Source organism: Sorex araneus, chromosome 1 (assembly GCF_027595985.1).
Source record: "Sorex araneus isolate mSorAra2 chromosome 1, mSorAra2.pri, whole genome shotgun sequence".
NCBI classification, from domain to species: Eukaryota; Metazoa; Chordata; class Mammalia; order Eulipotyphla; family Soricidae; genus Sorex; species Sorex araneus.
The window spans coordinates 304,165,248-304,188,549 of record NC_073302.1 but is presented as its reverse complement, the minus strand read 5'-3'; the positions used below and the strand labels follow the sequence as shown (position 1 = coordinate 304,188,549).

The 23,302-nt window shown below is 37.5% G+C and overlaps 1 protein-coding gene across 4 annotated transcripts in view; it reads left to right on the top strand.

Annotated features, from left to right (window-relative positions):
- TENM3 (teneurin transmembrane protein 3) overlaps positions 1–23,302 on the top strand; it is a 1,301,134-nt gene that overhangs the window by 74,535 nt on the left and 1,203,297 nt on the right. The gene's annotated exons all lie outside the window — the stretch shown is intronic.

Below are 23,302 nucleotides of genomic sequence, written 5' to 3'. Positions count from 1 at the left end.
TGCCAAAAACAGTAACAACAAGTCTCACAATGGAGATGTTACTGGTGCCCACTCAAGCAAATTGATGAGCAACAAGATGACAGTGACAGTGATAGTGATGTATATTCAGTTTTCCCATTTGAAAGATGGTTCAGTTGTTAGCAGTTCTTTAAATTTTTAACATAGTTGCCTATACTTGACATTGCACTCTTTAAGCAACATATAGATTATTTTTCTAGTTGTATAAATTTCTGTTTATTTTAACTTATATTATTATATAAGGCATGAATATATATATACTTATGTAATATAAAATATATTATGATTTTAGTGGTTTAACAATTGCTAAAATTAATTTTTAGACAGGGTTCAAATGAAGAGGCCTACAACAAAAATTCTTAAATGTGTCTCTATTATATTTTTAGGTAAAATGTAATATTTTTTCAAAATTTTCCTCTGTTATAACCTATAAACAACTGATAATTTCAAGCCTACTGTTTTCACCCAATAGGTTGCATGTTTTATATTGAACTTGCACTCTTTTCTATGTAATCCACTTATATGCTACTTTAAAAATAAGCTATCTACTTTCTACAAAGAGTTCACGGTAATAAATTACTTTGGGGTCAAGTTATTGGTATAAAATTGTTCTTTTTCATCCCTAAAAATACTCTCATAGGGTCAAAAAGATAGAGCAGGTTTAAATAACCTGCTTTGCAACCCTACCAACCCTGGTTAGAATCCCCGACAACACACAAGGTCCTGTGAGCATTGCCAGGTTCACTCCAGAAATGGAATCTGGAAAATGGGGCTGAAATCTCCAAGGCTGCTTAGATCGGGACTGGGCCTCTTCCACCCAGATTCCCTGTTTTCCAGTAGCTAGGCAGTCACACCCAGAAACTGCCCCCACCCCCAGCACTGTGTAATCCCATCAATGGCCAAAATCCAGAGACTATAAATCCAAGCTCCTGGAAGCAATGCGGCCACAAGACATCTGATAGCCTAGTTCTCCTTCTTGGAGAACTTGGCAAGCTACCGAGAGTTTACTGCCCACACGGGAGAGCTTAGTAAGCTCCCCATGGAATATTCATATGTCAAATACAGTAACAATTATGGGTCTCATTCCTCTGACCCTGAAGATCCTCTAATGTGGCACCATTGGGAAGGACGAGTAAAGAGAGACTGCTAAAATCTGAGGGCTAGGATGAATGGATATGTTACTGGGCCCACTCTAGCAAATCTTGACCAATGGTATGACAATATATACGTATCTTGGAGAGCCCGGCAAGCTACAGAGACTATCCCACTCACATGGGCAGAGCCTGGCAAGCTACCCATGGTGTGTTCTATATGCCAAAAACAGTAACGATTGGTCTCATTCCCCTGACCCTGAAAGAGCCGCCAATTGTTGGGAAAGATGAGTAAGGAGAGGCTGCTAAAATCTCAGGGTTGAGAGGAATAGAGATGTTACTAGTGCCCGCTCAAGTAAATCTACCAACAAAGGGATGACAGTGATACAGTGATACAGTATTCACATGACAGATGGACAGGAAGGTGCTCTACGCTTAAGGTTTCAGTTAGAAATAAAGTTCTTGCTTACTCATCAAATTATGTGAGGCCACAGAATAACATCTATGCTGAGTCATTCATGGACCTATTTATGCTGAGTCATTTATAGATTTATTCTCTGCATGTAGTCAGAGAAAAACATATCTGAGATAAGCACTCAGGATAGTTCTAAGTGCATAGTAGATGCATGACAAATATATGCTAGATTAAGTGGAATTGTCAAGCACTGAGAAAGAAATAGTAGTTTAATATGCTTTTCAACGACACTTGTAAGTGCTTTTAAAGAAGGTTTTTTTTCCCCATTTGTACATCATAAAATGTAATCATATACTTTTTTGATGAGGTTGCAGTTGCCCCATACATTAAAATTCTCTCTCCTTAGAATCAAGTTTCCTATATAACTTCAATAAAAAAGAAATGAAACATAGAAAATACAATGATTAGAAATTGAACTCATCCTAAATTATTTTGAAAATGTTTGACAGCCATAAAGATTTTCTTTTAAAACGTGTATCTCAGTAAACTAGGATAATAACTGCATACAATTACACTTTAATTTATGTCCAGAATGAAAAAAGTATTTTTTAAGAAGTAGTATTATGAGTGTCATAGAAAAAGCATATTAAACTATTATTTCTTTTTCAGTGCTCATAAAAACATGCATTCTGAAACCAGGACTGCTAGATGCTTAAAAGCCCTACATCCAGGGTAATAAATAAGATGAATGAATAATTGAAATTTTGCATTATGTGGCACCAATAGATTAATTTTTACAAGGGAACTTATTTCCACTAATGATCATAGGAAGTGATATCTCATTAGATGCTGTCAGGGACTGGAGGAGGTGGTCAGTTTCTACAACATAAAGGGAAGAAATAGAACTGAATTCTCATGGATTACGTTTAAGAATATTTTGCTGAAAGCTGATATTCTTTTTAATAACTCAGTCTAATCCTCAGGTAGATTGCTGGCAGATATTCCTGGAAGATCATAAAAACATAACCCCTCTTTTCCTTCCATTGCTACCAAATATATAATTTGTGGATTCAAGCAACAGTTAATGAGTTTTAGAAGGACAAGTCACACTGTGGAATATAATGCATTTTCTTTTCACATTTTGTAAAAATGCAGTCCTCAAAACAGACATAACCATAAAAGTAAAACTAATCTCTAATGGATGTTGATTCAACAACAAAGATATTGCCTCTTCAAATGTCTTTGGAAGAGTAAATGTGTGTGTGGTCACACAAATACATGCACACACGTGAGTGTGTTGTGTGATTCTAAAATTGAACTAAGAAGTTGTCATTCCTTACTGTCCCTGTTCCCCATTTCACAAATTGGGAGGTTTCTGCTACTCCTTTTTTTTATTTCTTGTCAACCTTAATTGCTCAGAACTACCTCTGGTACTATTCTTTCAATGATTTTCAGAGTGTATCATCCTTTTTATCCACAATGAAGGGCTATAAGCATCAATTTTTATTACAGGCAAAATAGCCGTCAGTTTCACCTTCAATTGCCTGTTTAAATGTCATGTGGTTATTTTCTGCTTTGCAGATTAGATAGTAATCAGAACCAGAGGGAATTTAACTTTAACTGACCCATAGAATAAAAGTGGTCTTGGATTAGAGAGAAATACAGGAGGGCGATAAATATTTACAGCAAGCAACTGAGAAAAGAAAGTGGGGGTGCAGGTGGGACTCCCAGAGACAAGTGTGCTGAAGAAAATTTCTTTCTCGATTCTGACTTAGTCTTAGCCCTTAGTCTGCCTCTGTACATGAAACATCTTGGACAAATATATCTCCGAATCTGATTCAAAGTAGATTGCCCTGATCACAAAAAAAATTCTTTAACCCCTATACTTAATCTCTCCCTTCCTTTTCTTTTAGTAGAACACATAAAAGTACCCACATCACTGCTAAGTTTACACCCAGGCTGTACACTCTAGTACATCATTTATTGAGCACTCACTAGCTGCATAGATTGTAGGTCCCTTGTAGATCCTGGAAAACTGTACCCAAGACAGCCAGGATCCTTCCTTTATGGGGCTTTTGGTAGAATGTGAAAGAAAGATATTGAGCAGATTACTGCAGTTCAGTGGTGTAGACAAGGCCAGGCTGCCATGGAAGGTCAAATGAAAGGGCTCCTCAGAAACCTGAATATGTGGGTGGATGCATGTATAGGATTGTGGGGAAAGTGAGTTCAAAGCTTCCAGGAAGTTCTGTTCCCTCAGGCAATCATTCTGAAGGATGAAACAGAATTGGTAGCATTGCCCCCTTTATCTACAGTTCCCAACACCAGATGGCAGGGTGTAGATCAGTGGTCCCCCAAGTGGGCAAAACTACCAGGAAGGGATACTGGAATGATGGGGAAGGGGGGAAGTTGTAATCCCAGGTATGGTTAGGCTGCAATTTTCTATTTGTTCAGTTAAAGAAGGTAGATTCCCAGGAATCTGCCAGTGATTTGGAGAAAGGGGAATGAGGCATGCCATAGAAGTTTGGGACCCTCTGGTCTAGATTACGAAGCAAACATGTGGGTCACCCCCGGCAGTCACACCTGGTCTTTCTGGAGAGGAGGTGTTAGCTAATACAGAGGCAGAGCTACAGGGAAAGATGTGCATGGGGGAGTGAAACATGGCCATGGCTGGAAGAGCCTCAAGTCTCGGAGCTAAGACAGAGAAACAGGGTAATTAGAGGAATAGACAGTGAGTAGAAAGGAAGAGGGGACCCTAAAGACTGCTTCATATATGATGACATAGATTGACCGTAGTATCCTAAAAGTCAGGAAAAACTTTGTTTGTACTGCACTGAAAATGCTAAACAATTGAAAGCTGTGGGCGAGAGAGCAGAATGAGATGTGGGAATAGGATACAGTCTTCTATGGCAGTTTCGATGAGAGCTGGTTTGGGCCAGTTTTACAACCATGGGCAGTTCTAGCCATTTTCAGGAAGTAGAGTGTACAGTACTTGGATGTAGGAGATGAGATATAGAGACAAATGCAGCATGATATTGAGATTCTGAACTCCATAGGAATTGATTGTATCATATCCTGAAATATGACAGAGTAAGAGTGGCTACTTTTTATCAGGACTTTTCAATTTTGATAGACATCTACATGGAGTGATTAAATAAAAAATGATATGTGATTCTCTAGAGAAGAAGAGAGCTTTTCTCTCTCTGAAGACGAAAATTTAGAATGATCTATTTGAGAATATTAAATGTACTTATATTAGGACTTGAGACATCTACCTTTGCCCAGCAAAAATAATAGATTACAAACCAATAACTGTTAAAAACATTTTAGAGTTTTGTGGAGCCCCTAAATTAGAAATAAAATGTCTATTTTTATATTCTATTACCTTGCTGTACAAAAATGATTATGAATGGTTATATGGTTTTCTATCTTCATCTATGCCATATGCTCAATTGATAACATATAACTTATTTTAGACTTGTAAAATACATTTTGCAAGCATGATATATCTAAGTATTTGAATTTTTGTATATTTTCTTAAAAAGGTTTTAAGTATTTATAAACATTTGTTTTGAAGTAAATTTCATAAGCAAATTTTACAAACATGAAGAGAATTTTGCAAACATGATTTTTATCATAGCTTGGACTTTAGGGAGAGGATTTGAGACTTCAATTTGAGTAAACGTAACCTCTCCTTGTGAAAGTCTGGACATTTCCTGGAGAGAGTTATCAGTCAAGGCACAGATGGAAGAAAAACTTCAATTTTGCGTCCTTATGGAGTGCCTGTTCTGGGTTCTGAATGAATGGAAAGAACATGGTCTCTAAATTTTTAATTTAATCCAGCATATTTGGGTTCAATGAGGACTATTTCCAGTCAGTACCATGGTCAGGATTAAGGAATGTATGCATCTCAGTTTTTGTTCTCCCAATCCACTCCCTAACACTCCACTCACTGTATGGTAGACTGAGGATTCTGATGTAGAAGACATGAATATTACAAAATGTATCAAAAAGTACACAGATCCCTGGGTCTCCCTAGGGAGGAATGGTTGATCACCTGCCAGCAGGGTCTGAGTTGGGCTCAGGTCAACGTTCTTCCACACAGTCTCTATAATAACCTTTGTTCCCATACCTTTGCCTGATTCCTTACAAACTGACTGGTTTTCTCATTTTTGGGCCCCCTCAAGGAGAGGGAGCAGCCCCCAATACTTGTTACCCACTTTAGAAAATTTCTTTGGACTCCTTCCTCATATCTCCTTTTATTCTCTAACTTGCCCCTCAACTCTAGGCATAAGGCAACTCAAAGCTATGGCCAAATCAGCCATGGATTTCTGAAATGCTGTCCAGGCCATCACTGTATCACTGTCACTGTCATCCCGTTGTTCATTGATTTACTCAAGCAGGCACGAGTAACATCCTCTATTCCTCCCAGCCCTGAGATTTTAGCAGCCTCTCCTTACTCATCTATCCCAATGATTGGAGGCTCTTTTGTCTCTCTGTCCCTAGTGTTTTAAAAAGAAATTTTCCATTAATTTTCCATGGAAAACCAGACCTTTAAGATTTTTTTTTCTTTTTTTCCATCCTTGTTCTGAGTAGTTTTCTACCTGCTCCATTGGTACTAACTCATGTCTTGAATTTACTATTATTCCTGACAACTTGAACCACAGCTCTGTCGTTCACAGAGAAAAAAATTGTTTTGAAAATATGAAATCTAATCTGGCAGCCTGAAAACAATGTGATTGTCTTACAGTAGATCTGGTGAAATCTTCAAATCATTCTCTTAGACTCAGACTATCAGGAGCTAAATGGATAATTTTAAATTAGAAAACAAAATTGCATACGGGTAACAGATTCCTAAAAAAAGAATTGCCTTCAGTATGTTTGTGGTTCTAAGGAGTTGATTGAAATATGAACTTAAATTAAGTTGAGGAAGCTTTAACTTTTTAGTTGAGGAGGTCAAATATGTTTTAAAGATAATTGTTTAGCACAGTGATAAAGCTAATATTTCAAACAAAGACTTTTTCCAATTCCTCTCATGGTCATGGAGTTTTTTGAAATTCCTGAGGTTTTATTCTCCTCCCTGCCCTGATTTCTCTCTCTTCCTACTTTAAATTTAGCTGTTCCTGAAAAATATATTCCTGCCTTTGTTTCATTGACATCTACAATGCCTTCTAGCTGGAGCCTAAGTAGCAACTTCTCTGGAACATTTTATCAAATGCACAGAGTAAAAGATGGGGATGCTCCCAAGCATTGCTCAGAGGATGTGAGACACACTCTAGTGATACTTGGTCCAGCTAAATGGATCTGGCATGGGAGGTTGATCTGATGGTGCTGGAGGTTGTCAGTTGAATTACAGTGCTAGTTAGGGTGTGTGTGGCATGCAATGACATGATTTGAACTCAGAATCTAACATGTGCAAGATACACACTCAAGTGCTTTGAGCCATCTCCTCAACCTAGGAACACAACAGTTGAATTCAACTCCCAGACCAACATCCCCCTCAATTACTTGTTTTTCCATCCTGATCCAATGTTCATGAATCATAGCTCAGGTATATCCTACAGCTATTCAAATATTATAGGGATTAAAACTCTAATAGTTCTTCTAGAAGCTTCCAGTCTTGTATCTGTTTCAGAACTTGCCTCCTCTCCTGTAATGGCTTTCCTTGCTGTTGATCTCAGACCTTCTTGATTACCCAATATGGCTGCTGATATCTTTTGAGTGACATGACTTCAAAGGCCAGTTTTCTCCTAAGAAATATATATGGATATCTGAACGAGCCAAGGAGAATCTCAAGACTCATGGCCCAGGAGGTCCTAACCCAGGTACAACTTTCTCTGTACGTAGCAGGAGATGATGCTTCACCTCCAGAATTTGCTTTCAAAGCTCCCTGAGCTATCATTGGAACCTTTCTGAGAGCTCAGGTTGGTGACATTCAGTTTCAACTCTGTTTTGTTATATCTGTTGTATCCAACGCACATTTACCTAGCTGAATAATAAGCATGCAGCCCTCTCCCCATCTACTTGCTCAAATAAACGGTCTGATCTTTCCAGAGAGACACAATGGCCAGTCAACCTCTTGATCAAGCTGACATCTCTCTTCTAGGATCTTGCAGTAGCCTTCTTACTTGTATCCCTCAGCCAGCCTGCTGCTGTCACAGAATAGTCAGTATTGGAAAATGGTAGGTAGATTCCCATATTGTCTGTCTCTCCTCAGAAAATTCTAATGACCAAGTCCCATCTTATCCCAACTTTAAAATCTTTGAAATTGTTTTTAGAGCAGAAGTGGTCTACTTTACTTAATTCTAGTTCCACTCTTGCCGGTGCCTTGTTGATCTTAGAGCTCCTCAGACTTACCAGCTTCACTCTCTCTCAGGACCCCAACAGTTGTTTTATGTCCTCCATCTGCCCTGATGATCTCCTAGTACCCCAAAAGCTCAACTCTCTTTAGACACACCTTAAATATCACCTTCTTTAGCAATATCCTAATCTCCCTTCTTCGATACCAACACATCATTCTCTCACCTTGCTTTATTTCTTTTTATCAATACTGTAATGTCTTGGCATTCTCAAACATATTTTATTGGGATATAATTGAAAACTAACCCTATAGAAATTCTAGGTGTCTTAGATGTGTTTTTTTCCATCTCTATTCTCCATACCTATGCCAGCACATAAATATGCGATGATATAAAAAGTAAGCTTTATGCATGATATCAGGGAGTTAGCTTTGTTCATGTCAATATTTTCTGGGCTGGGAACAATACCTGGCAGGTACATAATAGAGCTTCAGTAAATATTTAGTCTGAATAAATGAATAAACAATTCAACACATTAATAATTAACCAGTAAATCTACTGTCTACATAGATATCTGAACCAGAAAATGAAATGTCTGCCTCTATCTCCCACACAAGACACACTGACATCCCCAACTCTGGAGAGAGAGACGCCTACTTACCCTCCTCCACAGAAGAAGGAAGGAAGAGCATCATATTGCATGTAGGCAAGGGATCCCCTACACCCTCTTCCCTCACCAGTTCTCTCTTTATCCACAACGGGATGAGTCCTGAGGCAGCTCTGGCAGCCACTTATTAAACACGGGGTAGAGAAGTCTGACTCTAATTGTTGGCTCCCCCTGGAGCTATTTTTAAAAGAAGGGGTATCTGTCCCTACAATTTTAACTTTGGATGTTAGCCATATTTCCATAACAAAAGAAAATATCTAGTCCACAGATTCTTGCAAACTATAACTACTTGAAATATGCCCTCTGTTTGCCCAGAAAGATTGTATGCTATGTGAACTGAGCAGCTGTGTCCAGCTGGTTTGCTACTGAATTCAATGTGTGGTATAGAATAAATAGATGCTCAATAAGCACAGACTTCTAAACCTACCTAAACCTAACATCATCATTTTTTTCTTTTTATAGGTCAATAGTTTTACATAGGAAATGTGAGAAAAGAGAAGCAACAGTGCACATATGAGGGAGGGGCAGGAAGACAGACAGACAGGCAGACAGAGACAAAGAGACAGAACTCTATAAAATAAAGGAAAATAAATGATGTATCTCGAACCGAGATGTGGTGATTACAATATGTAGTGTGCCAACATCATCTTTCAGTTTTTACCAATTAAATGTGTCATCACATCTTGGGGCCACTATTTTAAAGTCACTGCCACTTCTCAGATGATCTCTTTACTTATTCTTGTATGAGGTGCACTTGTGATGCTTGGCCTTTATGAAGGTCAGGAATAATTTACTCTCCCAGAGAAAGTTTCGCTGTTCCTCTTCAATTTACATGACCGATTCTGCCTCAGCTCTATGAGAAGACAATGCAGCAGTTTCTTCAAGGAAAGCCTATTATATTATTGAATTTCATCATGCTAGATTGATACTTTCATTTCTCTGATGATTCCATTTTATTTTATCAATTTGTTGTTTTGATGTGTCACTGGGAAAGAGTGTCAATGTTTAGAGAGAGTGAAAGTAATTGGAAATTTTGCTGATATTAATGATGTAGTAACAGTATATTTAAAAAATAACTTAAGAATCAGAAATAAGGACTGGAGTTATAGTACAGTGGGTAGGGCATTTCTCTTGCACCTGGTCCATGGGGGTTTGATTCCCAGCATCCCATATAATCCCCTGAGCACCCTTGGGAATAAGAGCCAAGAGAAACCCCTGAGCATCTCCAGGTTTTATCCAAAAAAGCCATAAAAAAACAACAACAATGACAAAAAGACATGGATAAGCTTAAGGCTCAAACAGACCCTCTCTCTCTCTTATCAGTGGGGGGCATGCCCCTCCCTCCAAATCAGAAATATGATCTCTGCAAAACAGTTTCATGCATGGTGTCATCATTTGGTGATAAGAAGTTCTCCTGAAAACGTTAAATTATAAAATGAATTTTCATCTTTTCCAATGAGAAAGTGGTCAATGCCTTTATTCCTTCAAGTCCATCAGTTCCTCAGACAGTTGATCCATTGAATAATTTGATTCTTCTAGGAGATTCCATGGCATTAGTAGTTAATACATCTTTGAAATGGCTTTCATTATTCTGTCCTACCTGGAAGTTCTAGGGGACAAAATTATTCAATAAAAAATATCTTTACAGAGTAGACACATGAATTTTTTTTTCGGTAGGAGTGGAAAAGGGCAATGTTTCACGAAAGTACTGAATTAATTTGCAATATAAGAAATATGGAATGAGGAAATGGGAAAGGACCCCAGTGAACTCTACTCTAGGTTACAGATTGCCTCATAAAACCTTAATCAGAGCTTCATCAACTTTCAAACTCAGAATAGGTCAACTGGTACTAATAAAGTAAGCTTTCCCTTTAGCAAGTCAAGAGAATCATTTTTAGAGGCAATAAAACTTTATATGTTTATATTTGTCTTTCTTACGTGAGTTCAAAGTCCTCTATAAACTTCACTCTCCCCCCTCAAAGAGACAGAGAAAGATGACCTTTCAAAAAGACTAAAGGACAGCGTTTGGGGCTTTGATAAAGAAAGGGAGTCTACAACAGTGTAAGAAATCACTTTATCTCCTGACTCCCGGTTCAGTGGTCAAGTCAGAAACCTATATTACCCTTAGGAGTAGAGTTCACCCTGGGAATTTGGCCAAGGATTTTAAGGGAAGACTCCTGCATGAGACTCAGTCACCACATTTGCATTCTAGCTTTCAAATGTCAACTAAACTGGAAGCAAAGAAATTGCTAAAGCATCTGGGTCCTTGTATAAATACGAACTAGTCAGTAAATATCATTCCCAGTTCATTGAAGACAGCCTCAATCTGACTGAACAAGACTGAATTATAAAATCTTATAAGTAAAGTGTGTTATTCCTTTGGAGGTTTTCAGAGAAAAGAGAGAAGGCCAAAGGTTCACTCCATAGATTTTATATTCCAAACCAAGTGTGAACAACTTTGCCTAAGACACTTTGGGAAATGCAACCTCGATGTGTTGTAGACAGTATCACCTTCAGTTGAAACTCAGTAAACTTAGGATCAGAGAAGCTATGTTATTTCCCCCAGATCACACAGTTCATGGGAGATGAGGTCTGGAGGGGGAGGGGGTAGAAATCATTTTTACTTACTTATGCACACCGCAGTCTTCCTGTTTATGACAACTGCAGTGGGTGAGGGTAGTCATAACAAAGTCGTGTTTTATTAATTTATTAGTGGTGACATATTTGCAGTTAGATTTTTGTCCATAAATTATTGCAGTAAAACTACTGGAACTATGTGTTACTTTAGAAATGCAAAAAGAAATTCTATTTTTAAGAGTCTGAGGAGAGGTTGGCATACGCATTATCGTGATGCTTTTGTTTCAGCCAGCTGTGCCATAATTAGAGGAATCAAATTTATGGGTTATGATGTTTTTAATTTTATAATTGCTGGATTTTCTAAGAAACAGCACATATAACAAAGAATACTGGTAACATTAAAGGTGATATTAAAAATGTGAATAATGTATATTATATACATTGTCTTTTCTGTTCCCAATGGGACAAATGCAGGATGGTTTGATAACAGAAGATAACTTAAAATTTGAAACAATAATAATGAAAAGGAAAATCTTATTTTATGAAGAACAAGACAGCAAATGCCAACAAAAAATGGAAGCAAGGAAATAGAAAATAGGATGGTTGCTTCTTAATCATATGAGTATCTACTTTCAATAAAATTGCTATGTTTGTTACATTAATAAGCTAAGTTGATATTGTTAATTATTTTTATTGTTCTTATTTATATCAAATGAGAAAAGGTTTTATAAGCACATATCCCAGGTTTTATATGGAGATAGATAAGCTTGGCTAACAAAGATCAAGAAAAACAGTATTTTGTGTTTTTTACATGTTATTTTTTTGCCACACCCAGCTGTGCTCAAGGATTTCTCCTGGCTCTGCTTAGGGACCACCCCTGCAGTGTCCAGGGGAACATATTTGGTGCTGGGGATTCAACCCTATTTGGCTGCATGTGAGGCTAACACATTGTCCTTAAAACTTGGGACCATAGTGTGCATTTTTATGTCACTAAGTTTTTCTCACAATCTTTTTTTTTTTTTTTTGCTTTTTGGGTCACACCTGGCAATGCACAGGGGTTACTCCTGGCTCTGCACTCAAGAATTACCTTGGTGGTGCTCAGGGGACCATATGGGATACTGGAATCAAACCCGGGTTGGCCACATGCAAGGCAAACGCCCTACCCACTGTGCTATCGCTCTACCCTCCTCACAATCTATATTTTTGTAAAAGAAAATAATGGATGTTGGTGTTTATGTACAACATATGAGGCAATAATCCTTATTTGTATAGCTTCCCTAAAATACTTAGAATCTAAAACAGTATTTTTATTTACTCTTTTAAAAATAGCAATTTGAGCAGATTATAAATTATTGGAAATTTTGAGATACTTGCACTCTGAGTTTGATTTTTAATACCATTGTCTAACAAACATTTCCAGGTTCCCTGAAGAAATGGCAAATTCTAAGACAGGATACTAAGCACACATACTCATACTAAGATGAGACTAAACTACTTTATAATGCTAGAATGTAGAGATGACAAAAACCAAAATAGCATGATCATGATATGTCCAGGGCTGATAGGAGATAATTAAAAGATTCCTAATGCCAAAACATGAGTTCACGTTGATATAATTAAATAATTGAATAAAGAAATATATGAAAAAAGTAGGGACAAATCTTCTATGGACTTTTAAAAAAGTTATCTAACTTTTCTCCTTTTAAGGAGATGGGGTATCATATCCTTGGGGTATGTTTACAGACTTTCTTCCAAAGATGGAAAGAGAGGGAGAAGAGTAACTTAGTATTAGAAACATCTCAATTATACCATGTTATGCCAGGCAGATGAGAGTACCATAATTAATGATGACATTTTTCTAGTGTGACCCATGAAGAAACTGGCATTTTAGTTTTGATCTGATTAGGGGATGAACACCAGTTCTAACCCATTTTAGTAAAGAGGAACATAAGACAGTGTTCTGAAATACCCTACATGGAATTCTGGAACAGAAAAATGATAGGAGGAACAACTAGAGTAATATATAATATGGGCTTAAGTTAATAATAATGTGATAGTGTTGGTTCAATTATTGTGACAAATACCCCATGCTTATGTAGGATCTATGGAACATTCTGTATCATTTTTTACAAGAATATTGTATCACTGTATCACTATCATCTCGTTGCTCATTGATTTGCTCGAGCGGGCACCAGTAACATATCCATTGTGAGACTTATTGTCACTGTTTTTGGCATATTGAATACACCACGGGTAGCTTGCCAGGCTCTGCTGTGCAGGTGAGATACTGTCCGTAGCTTGTTGTGCTACGAGAGGGGCAGAGGAATTGAACCTGGGTTGGCCGGGTGTGAGGCAAATACCCTACCAGCTCTGCTATCATTCCAGCCCTTAAAAGAATGCTATGAAAACAATTTTTGAACATTTTTATTTAAAAATTGTTAGTTTGAGAATAACTATATGACAAAATGCTGTTATAATGTACAAATTTAAAGTTCAAAATCGAATTAATGAAGAGATACTTAAAATTCACTAAATGGAAACAAAAAGGAACAAGCTATTGACTTATGTAATCCATATGGAGTCAGTGAACTTTTTTCTGGAGTGTCATTTGGCAATGTCACCCCTTTATTAAGAGTATTTAATAATAATAATTAATCCCATTGCACTCTTCAGCAAATAACTTACTACAACACATAAAAGATGGATAATAGCAGATCTGGAAGATGATGTTCTCATTACTGACCTATTCCTCTTATTCTTAGTTATTCGCGCTCCAGAAATTCCAGTGTGTAATTTGATAACTGCTAGAATGCCCCATCAGAACATAATCACTCCAAAAGTGTCAGAAAACTGGGTTCTTCCACTAGGCACCATAATTGTAAAAATTGCCTTAGCTAGAGGTATGTTTATCAGAAGAAATAAATAAACACAGGCCTACAGTTCTAAGTCACAGGCTAGATTTCCTGGGGGCTTCCTATTTCCCTCTATTCCAGACGGACTCCTTCCTTGAATTTCCTCATTTCAAAATTGGGTACTTACTGTCAAAATATGGGTCCTTGTAAACAGATGATGCATTTCAGGAATGCATTTGTCAATTGAGTTTCAGTTCCATGTCTGGCATTTCTTGAGGAGTGAACAAGATATATCCTCCCCCTCCCTTTACATTTGGTGTATAAGTGCAAATACTAGCCAATCTAGCACTAAGATATTTTATATTTTGGTTCATGTTATAAAGCCCTATGTAGAAAGACCAGCCCCTCCTTTCAATATTGGTATGGAAAGCCAAATAATAAGATAAAGATATAGACCATTTCCTATTACGATGGGGGCTGTGAAGGAAATAAAATGGAAAGTCACTTTAAGAGGCTCAAAGAATGAGAGTAAAGCCTCCAAACAAAGAACTGGGTGGTGGGGCCGGAGCGATAGCACAGCGGGTAGGGCGTTTGCCTTGCACACGGCCGACCCGGGTTCGATCCCCGGCATCCCATATGGTCCCCCACGCACCGCCAGGAGTAATTCCTGAGTGCAAAGCCAGGAGTAATCCCTGAGCATCTCTGGGTGTGACACAAAAAGCAAAAAAAAAAACAAAGAACTGGGTGGAGAGTCTTCCGTGCAGAGGGAAATGCGAGTGCAAAGACCCAGAAAGGGGACTCCTTTGATCTGGAGCTCAGAGTGTCAGGGAAATAACTGTCTGCAATGAGGTTGTAAAAATAGCATCTAGTTCGTACAGGGAGGGTCTCTTAGAACATGGTGGAACATTTGGGCTTTATCCTAGGAGCAGTGTGAAGCCAGTAAAGGTTTTGAGTATTAGACCTGATTTTTATGTCTGAAGGAATGCTGGTAACTCTATGAAGAATGAGTTGTATGGAAAGTAATGATAGCAGGTAAGAAATTCTTGCCATTGCTCTGAATAGATAGTGGTGACTTCGATAAAAAACGTAGAAGTGGGATGCAGAGAGTAGACATATTTAGAACTAACAGGATTGCAGATGGATTAGATGTGGTGAATAGTGCCATAAAGAATAACTTCTAGGTTTTAATTTCACCTGGAAAATTTAGATTAGCTGACTGCCTAGATTTAGACGCCTGAATCCAATAATAGCAGAATTGATTCATTTAAGACTACATCCAAGTCTCCAGCCTTTGATCTCTTCCTAAAAGTATATTCTCTCTTCATAGCAATTTTTAAATATCTCTGCATGTTAGAGTTGGAGCAAAACTCTGTATGTTATTTAGAATAATCCATGATTTAAAAATACCACAAGTCTTTCATCACAGAAGTACATCAAGGATGCCACTAACCCCTGTATCTGCATGCCTGTCAAATCGGATCATCACAGACTGTATACTGCCTGATTTACTTCTTTCTTCATCCCAGGCAGCACTCAGCTACACTCAGATTCATTTGAGCAATTGTAAATTCGGACTTCAGAGCGCCTACTAGAAAATTTAAGCAAGGCAACTTTGAAGTCTTATATAGTTAAAGAACTCAAAGGCCAAATTGGTTTTCCTATATTCTGTTTCATAATGTCTCTTTCTCTTTCACTCTCTCTCTCAAACACACACGTTCTCTCTTCCTTCCTCTCTCTCTGTCTCTTTCTCTCTCTCTAAAGTCTAGTCTTGTAGGTTGAGATTGGGAAAAATGAGATACTAAAGAGTATGGAATTCTCTGGACAAGTCTGCAGTGTTTTAGAGAAGTAGAAGAGAGGGGAAATTAAGAACTGGGAAAGAACAAGGGAAAACAAAAATAGGAGATATGAGCAGTTTTATGGAATGATCAGATTTGGGAATTATTAATTTCATTTCAAGATAATACCAAAAGATTGGATTTCTCAACCCAAAACTAAGATCCAATGTCAAAGAATTTCTTTCTGTTTGGTAACCATCGGTCTTGGACTATGCTATTCTGATCTGGACAATGATGACCTTCAGACTTCTTTAGCTCAAATTAGTTCCACCCACTTGCTACTTTTACCTGATATCACCTACCCCAGACTTTATAAATCCAGGACCTAGGTGAGCATTAATTACCAAACAGGCATTATCATTTTATTCCTAGGGAATATAGAGAAATTATTTCTTGAGCTAGTTGTCCATGTTTTCATATTATACCGATAAGGCATGAGAGCCAGTCATGGCTAGCTCTTGAAAATTCCAACTGTCAGTTCAATCATTTCCAAAGTTCTATCAACAAAGACATGAAAAAATATTTCTTAAAATACTTACTATAATCATATATTTGGCCTAAATAATAAAGAACAAGTATAATGTGATCTTTCTAAAATCTGGTTATAGAATTATATTAGCTCATTCTGATGTTGTAACTGTAACTGTAACTGAATATTTACACATTTTCAGTGTGCATAATTAGAGATCAGGAAAACAAATAACCAATGAAAACATTTCTTTTTAAAAGGTTGAGAAAAGTAATATAAGATTGTCTTTAGTTTCAATGCTGATACAGTAGGATACCCAAGAGTACTTAAAAAATTATTGATAACCAACCATGGCTCATCATTTGATAGTATCATCCTGATGAAAATGCTCTAGATATATCTAGGCTATAATGATAAGTTTATTATTCTGCATAGCAACACGTGAAACCTTTTAAAAGCATTTCTTCTTTTTTTCCTCTTAAAATTAAATAAGGGGTCTAGAGCAATATTGCAGCCGTAAATGTGCTTGCCTTATATACAGCACTCCTCAGTTCCCATCACTGGCAGGAGTGATCCCTGAGCACAAGCCAAGACTAAACTCTGAGCACCACTGTATGATCCCAAATCCAAAATAAATAAATAAATAAATAATAAAATAAGTTTATATTCAAAAGCAAATAGAAAATCTGGCTTTTCCATAATATTCAGAAATAAGAAATTTTACACTGAAATAGTTGGGGATTATAAAAGCAAAAGAAAGCCCCCTAATATGTTATGTAAGCACATCTCAATGACCCACATTTAGACGACTCATGTTGACAAGCCTTCACAGAAACATTTAATCCCAGTTTAATTTACCCCTACTGGCCACTCTGCATTGCCCCCTACTGCTGCCAGTTGGCTCAAGCTCAGAGAATGCCAAGATATTTTCATATTCATTCTAGCAAAGCAGTAGCAGAAAAAGAAATGTCTCAGGAAAAAAAAATCACATAATGTATTTGAAAGTCAAATATAAAATAATTTTGGATTATCAGACCCACCATAGGTTTTTATTGAGACAGATAATTGAGAATTGACTATACTACTGTGTTCATAAACTTTGTCCCGCACATCATCCATGGGGGGTGGGGGGGCAGAAGATTTCTGAAGCACAAATTAAAATAAGAGAGTCAGAAAGTAGACAGAGAATAGGAGGTGGCTCAACACAGCAGCGGGGTTTCATATAGAAGAAACCAGAGCTGACAAATGTTTTTACTTTTTCTTTCTCCATGAGAATATGAAGTTTTAAATGATATGCAGCTAGAAGCAGATGAAATTATAGCTTTCAGACACTTTATAATTCTGAAACAGATATGTGATTGATTGCGAGCTGGCATCGCTACTGGCAGGCTTTTGTCGGCACATTTTGATGATACAATTTCTCAGGTGAACTTCAAGTACATCAGTGACACACAGTACATTTCAGACACGTTGAATGATTTTGAAGCTAATAATTTATGAGAGCTTTTGGAGCAAGTTATTAGGTTTGAGTCAGAAGAGATTTATTTTGTTTAATCCTGGATTCTGTGCTGTGGGTTATAGTGATCTCATCTTATTTGCTGGTAAACAAATATGGAAAGCTGGGACAATGGAGATGCTGCCTCTGAAATGGGACACTGTCCACCTAACCAAAGTCTCCCATTTGCTGCTCTTGCATGTGGTGGCGGTTTTCTTCTTTGGCATCTAGATTAGAGGGGATGGAGAGAGGAACCCTAATGCTTTGTTCTTCATTAGGCTAAGCAAAGATCATCTATGTCAGAGTCTAGGAACCTTCTGGTATTTCTTGAAGTTGAAGATAATAGTAGACTTCAGAAAATGCAATATTCTTATGAGCTTTTGAGAGATTTAAACACCAACTCTAGAGAACACAGCAAGATGTTAGAGGTGAGAAATGAAGATGATTTAAAAAATACATTTGGAGGGGGGTTCATATTTGCTTTTCAAAACTTGGTTTAGGTATTTGCATATATCGAATTTTGTCTGAATGAAAAAAAAGTATTGCACGATTTCCCCATGACAACAGATTTAAACATAAAAAGAGTTTTACAGGATAAACATATTTTATGCAACATCCTTAAATAGCTTCCACTTCTGTGTTCTTCATTTCTTTATTTCATTAGACATTTTATTGTGATTTGAAGAAAGAAAAGCAAATACATTTTGGGGTTGTTTTTCATATGTCACATCCCTAGAGAAACAGCAACATTCTTCAAGGAAAAAACACATCTTATGATTCCTAAATACAGTGGTGTGATGTAGTACAGGAATCTTTCGCTGTCTTTAGAGGACCTGCAGGTATATTCAAAGTAGTTGACCTGAGGTCAGAGAGGTAGTGTAGAAGCTAGGGCTCTTGCCTTGAACATGGCTAACATGAGTTTCATCTGAGACACTGTAAATGGTCCCAGGAGCACTGCAGGGCTGTACTTTAGCACAACATGATTCATAAGCCCCGAAAAAAGTGGGTCTGGTCCCTCTCCACCCCCCAAAAATGAGTTGACCTGCTATTCTCAAGATGTGCATCTCAGATATTTTCTCTCGACTGTCCACTGCAATTCTTAGTTCTTAAACCTTTGGTTCAAGTCCACTTCTCAGACATGCTAGGGTGCAGGGAAGCTAGCATCTTGTATACCTTTCTTTTTAGGCCATTACTGTTTTTTCCTGAAAAAAAAAACTGCCACAACTTTCTTTGCTTACCTTTCTTTATGCCTTGATTGACTCACAGCATATTACTGCATGTGTAATAGTTGTTAAAGTGAAAAAGGAATCAGATCAGCCTTTCTTTCCAAGGCAACAGCATATTTTGTAGTATCATGTCAGGAAAAAAGTCCATCAAACATTTCTACCTAGCCATATATCAGGAAGTACTGAAATCATCAGAACATGCTCTAAAGGATATTCCCAGGTTTAGTAGAACATTCTGTGCCTTCCCTATGCACATGCCCTTATTCCTGATGAGCATTTTGCATTGAAATATGAACACATAATGCCCCAATGCATTTAATATCAGCTATTAAAATATGACAGCTGAAGTTTCTAATAGTCTAAAGGAAACATTTAGGAGAAGTTAGTTTGGCTTCTAAGCACATTATTTAGACATTATTCAGCTGGCTTCAATATCTTTTAGTAGGCAGAGTTTGTTCATTTAAGCCATGATCCTGAGGTGAGTGAATTTGACTTGCTGGAACATTCTGGCCATCATGAAACTAAAATCAATGAATGTGACACATTACTGATCAATCAAGTTCGTGGAAACACAGCCAGGCCAGATTCCTACATCTGACTAGGAAAGTTCCATGCTTGGTGTCAACATCAAGTAGTAGCAAAGGACAGATTATAATTTACAACTCTAAAATACCTGCGAATTCCTCCACCCCTCTCCCACCACCTACCAACTTCTATCTTCTCACCGCTTGCTCCCACCTTCTACACTATGAGATGTCCAGACTTTTGTGATTCTCTCCCATGAGTACTGGTAATGATGATGGATTTCTAGAATGGTAGGAAACCAGTGCCAACCCTAAGGACAAGAGAGTTAAAGAGGTCAAAGACTGGCAGAACTATGCAGGGAGAAATCCTTCAAGTCCTTCTTACTTAACTAATATGAACAATGAACAGTTATAAGTTTCATCATTACTCCCTTTACTAAGATAGTGCTGTGGAAGGTGGATGGCATATCTAGCAGGACTTCTGTGAAGTCATCATCCTGTCGCTCTGTTCATGTATTTTTTGAGTCGTCGTCCATATGCCATTCTCGTTCAAACCTTGTGGAAATGCACATGACTTTTTGTGGTGGTTTCTATATTTTCCCCCTAAATATAGTCCATCTGGTATGATCACCTTTTAAATCTGTCACTTTTCTCTAACTTCTTAAATAATGATCTGGTGCACGTTAGGGTTTTCAGAAACCATACTTTGATTAATTTGGTTTAAATTAATCCATTCTGTGCCAGATGGGACGATCCACAAACATACTGATGTAACGTCGGGCAAAATAATCTTGCCTTGGTCTTCTCTTTCTATAAAATAAGGCAGCTGGATTCAGACTCTATAAATATCTTTTCAGTACTGAATTTCTCTTATTCCAGTACACCTAATACCCAAATGTGACTTCTCAAAATCACACACTATTTTTTTCCTTTTAACAACTTAAAGATCTAATGTGGATAATGTGTCTCGTCAGCATTTCCCATGGTGCCAAGAGTGCTTGGGGTTCATTTTGCACTTCTAGTTTTCCAATCAAGTGTTAGGTAACACTTACAATTGACTAAAAAATGTGGTAACCAAAACAAAAGCGTTAGTCTATGAGAGACAGTGGGTTCGAACTGAAGTTGTGGAATCACATCCCCAAAGCTGTAGTTGTAGTCATCAAAAGTGGAACTTCCCCCAACATGGGACCTAGGATAAAATACTACGTAGTCTCTGAATTAAGATAATCTTCTGTGGTAGAAAAGAAAGTCTCATTTATGAAGAGATGTCAGTTCGATTAGAGAATGACTGGTGTTGCAAAAAAAAAAAACTCCTCTTGCAAAAAAAAAAAAATACAAAAGAACTTTACATTTCATTTTTGTCCTTCAACCTTATAGGTTAATGATATACATTTATATACACACACAGAGAGAGATAAATAGAGAAAGAGACAGAGGTACATAAAGGACCAAGCAAAATTACATTTTTATTTAAAGATATAATTTAAGAATTAAAGAAAGAGCAGAGAGCGTAGAGAGATAGTGCAGTGGGTAAGGTCTTACTTGTGGGTAACCTGGTTTGGTCTCTGGAACTCCATATGGTCCCCCAAACCGTGCCAATATTGATCCCTGAGCACAGAGACCAAGGTTAAGCCCTGAATACTATCGGATAAGTCCCCAACACCCTTTATATATAGCTGAATACCACCACAATGTGCAGAAGGAAGAGAATGGATCTTTCCCAATAGCTTAGGGTGTGTTGCAGCCTTTTATATACATAATTATATATTCTTGCTTTCTCAAAGCACTACTTATTATTACCCCAGCATCATAGACAAAGAAAGGGAGGCTTGCAGAAAATGAGTAATCATCTGTCTGTTATCCAAGGAGAGTCTCAGTTTTAGGATTTGAATTTAGATGGGTTTGGCACACAAAAAAGCCATGCTTTCTCATATATGCCTATCATTTATTTATTTATTTATTTTTTGATTTTGGTGTGATGCCCAGCATTGCTCAGGGGTCACTCCTGGCTCTGCATTCAGGAATTACTCCTGGAAATGCCCAGGAGACCATATGGGTTGCCCGGGATGCCGGGAATTGAACCAGGATTGGCTGCATGCAAGACAAATGCCCTACCTACTGGACTATCTCTCCAGCTCCTCATTAAGTCATCTCTAGAGTCTGCATATGACACATCAGCTCCACTCACTTTGTGGGGTTCACACCCACATGGCCTTATTTTTTTTCATCAGACATTACAATGTACAGTGACTTTAAGGTGATTTTATAAAGCCTTGATGAACTGTTATAAAATTCATTAATTTTATTGGTGGGAAACAGGTAACAATGGCATGTTTCTCTTCCCACTTGAAAGCAACAGAAAGAATTCTTGGAAATAGGTTTTGCACTATCTTAACTCAATTATCACTGGATACAGTAAGCTGTTATTTTATTTCTCCTGTCGTCTGAAAATCTAGCACAAGTTCCCAAGGAGGTAAAAACACATCTCGGGAATAAACGTTGGTGTTTGTAGCTATAATTAATAAAGCTCTTACTGAAATAGACAATACTCCATGTATAGTGGCTCCAAACTCAGCAACTGAAAACTCCATGTGGTTGTTCATGTGACTGTGTTTAACCATGTGGCTACCAGGTGGGCTGGTACTTAGACCTTCCTGGAAACATGTTTTGATCCTTTTTGATCACGCTAATAATACAGTATGAGGCGTTGCTCTGTGGGATGTAGTTAAAGCCTATTTGAGCTTAGGAAACCACTGGCACTTTCCTGGGGGGAAACATCAGAACATTTTTATTTTTATCTCAATCACTCCAAACACTTCATGGAGAATAGTCTCTGGCAGGGATATAGGGCAATTGCTGTCACAAATAGTGTTTGAAAAGAGATGGCCTAAATAGTCAATATACTGTGCTGAGAAATAGTGAATAAAAAAAACTCAGTGGTAAGCTTTTACTTTGTCCTGCACTGAACATGCTGGTTTTGATTTTTTGGTGTATATTTTAATATAAACAGTCAATTAATAGCTGTCTTTGTTCATAGTCTTTCCAGTTAATATAATAATTATTTAAAAAAATAAGTTTTTAAGATTTTTTTTCCCAAGTTCTTAGTTCAAATGCATAAGCCATAAGTTATTTGTATGGGCAAATGGATAGGGGCGTGTGTGTGTATGTGTGTGTGTGTGTGTGTGTGTGTGTGTGTGTGTGTGTGAAGAAGAGAAGAATTCAACTTTAAACTTTAATACATATCTTCATAGAAAAAGAGTCATTTTAGTCCCATGTCAGATGCTATCAAAGAGCAAATCTCTTTTAGCCAGTACGAGAGCAAGTAAGGAAAGTATTCCTAATTTATTCAGAGATACTTCTGACACATCAGAGATTTTTCAAATAGTCAAATTGGTAGACTCATTCTTTGACAGAAAATGACACTTAATTTTTCCCTGGTTGAGAACGGCATGGTTAAGTATGTTAAGGAGAACTGATTAAAATCTATTATGGCAAATCATCTCCTAAACATTTCCTGTGTCATTATTGTCAGTGGTGTTTTTCCAGCATTTCTCTTTATTGTGTTGAGAGTAACGATGCCATGGATTTCCTCATGAGTACAAAGACTCAGAGGCCTGGTTCTGACTCATCACTGTTTCCTCCCACGGGCCTTCCTCCCTGAACTCGCTAAGGTCCTGTCAGTACCAGTAATGATTTGCTATAAACCCAACACTTCCATGAGTTATTACTTTGAGAACATGCCGTATCACAATCTGTAGCCTTGACTTGGTGTGGTATCTGCATTCTTATTCACTGGGGGAAGAAGGAAAAAAATGAGTTTTTATTAATATGGTCTTC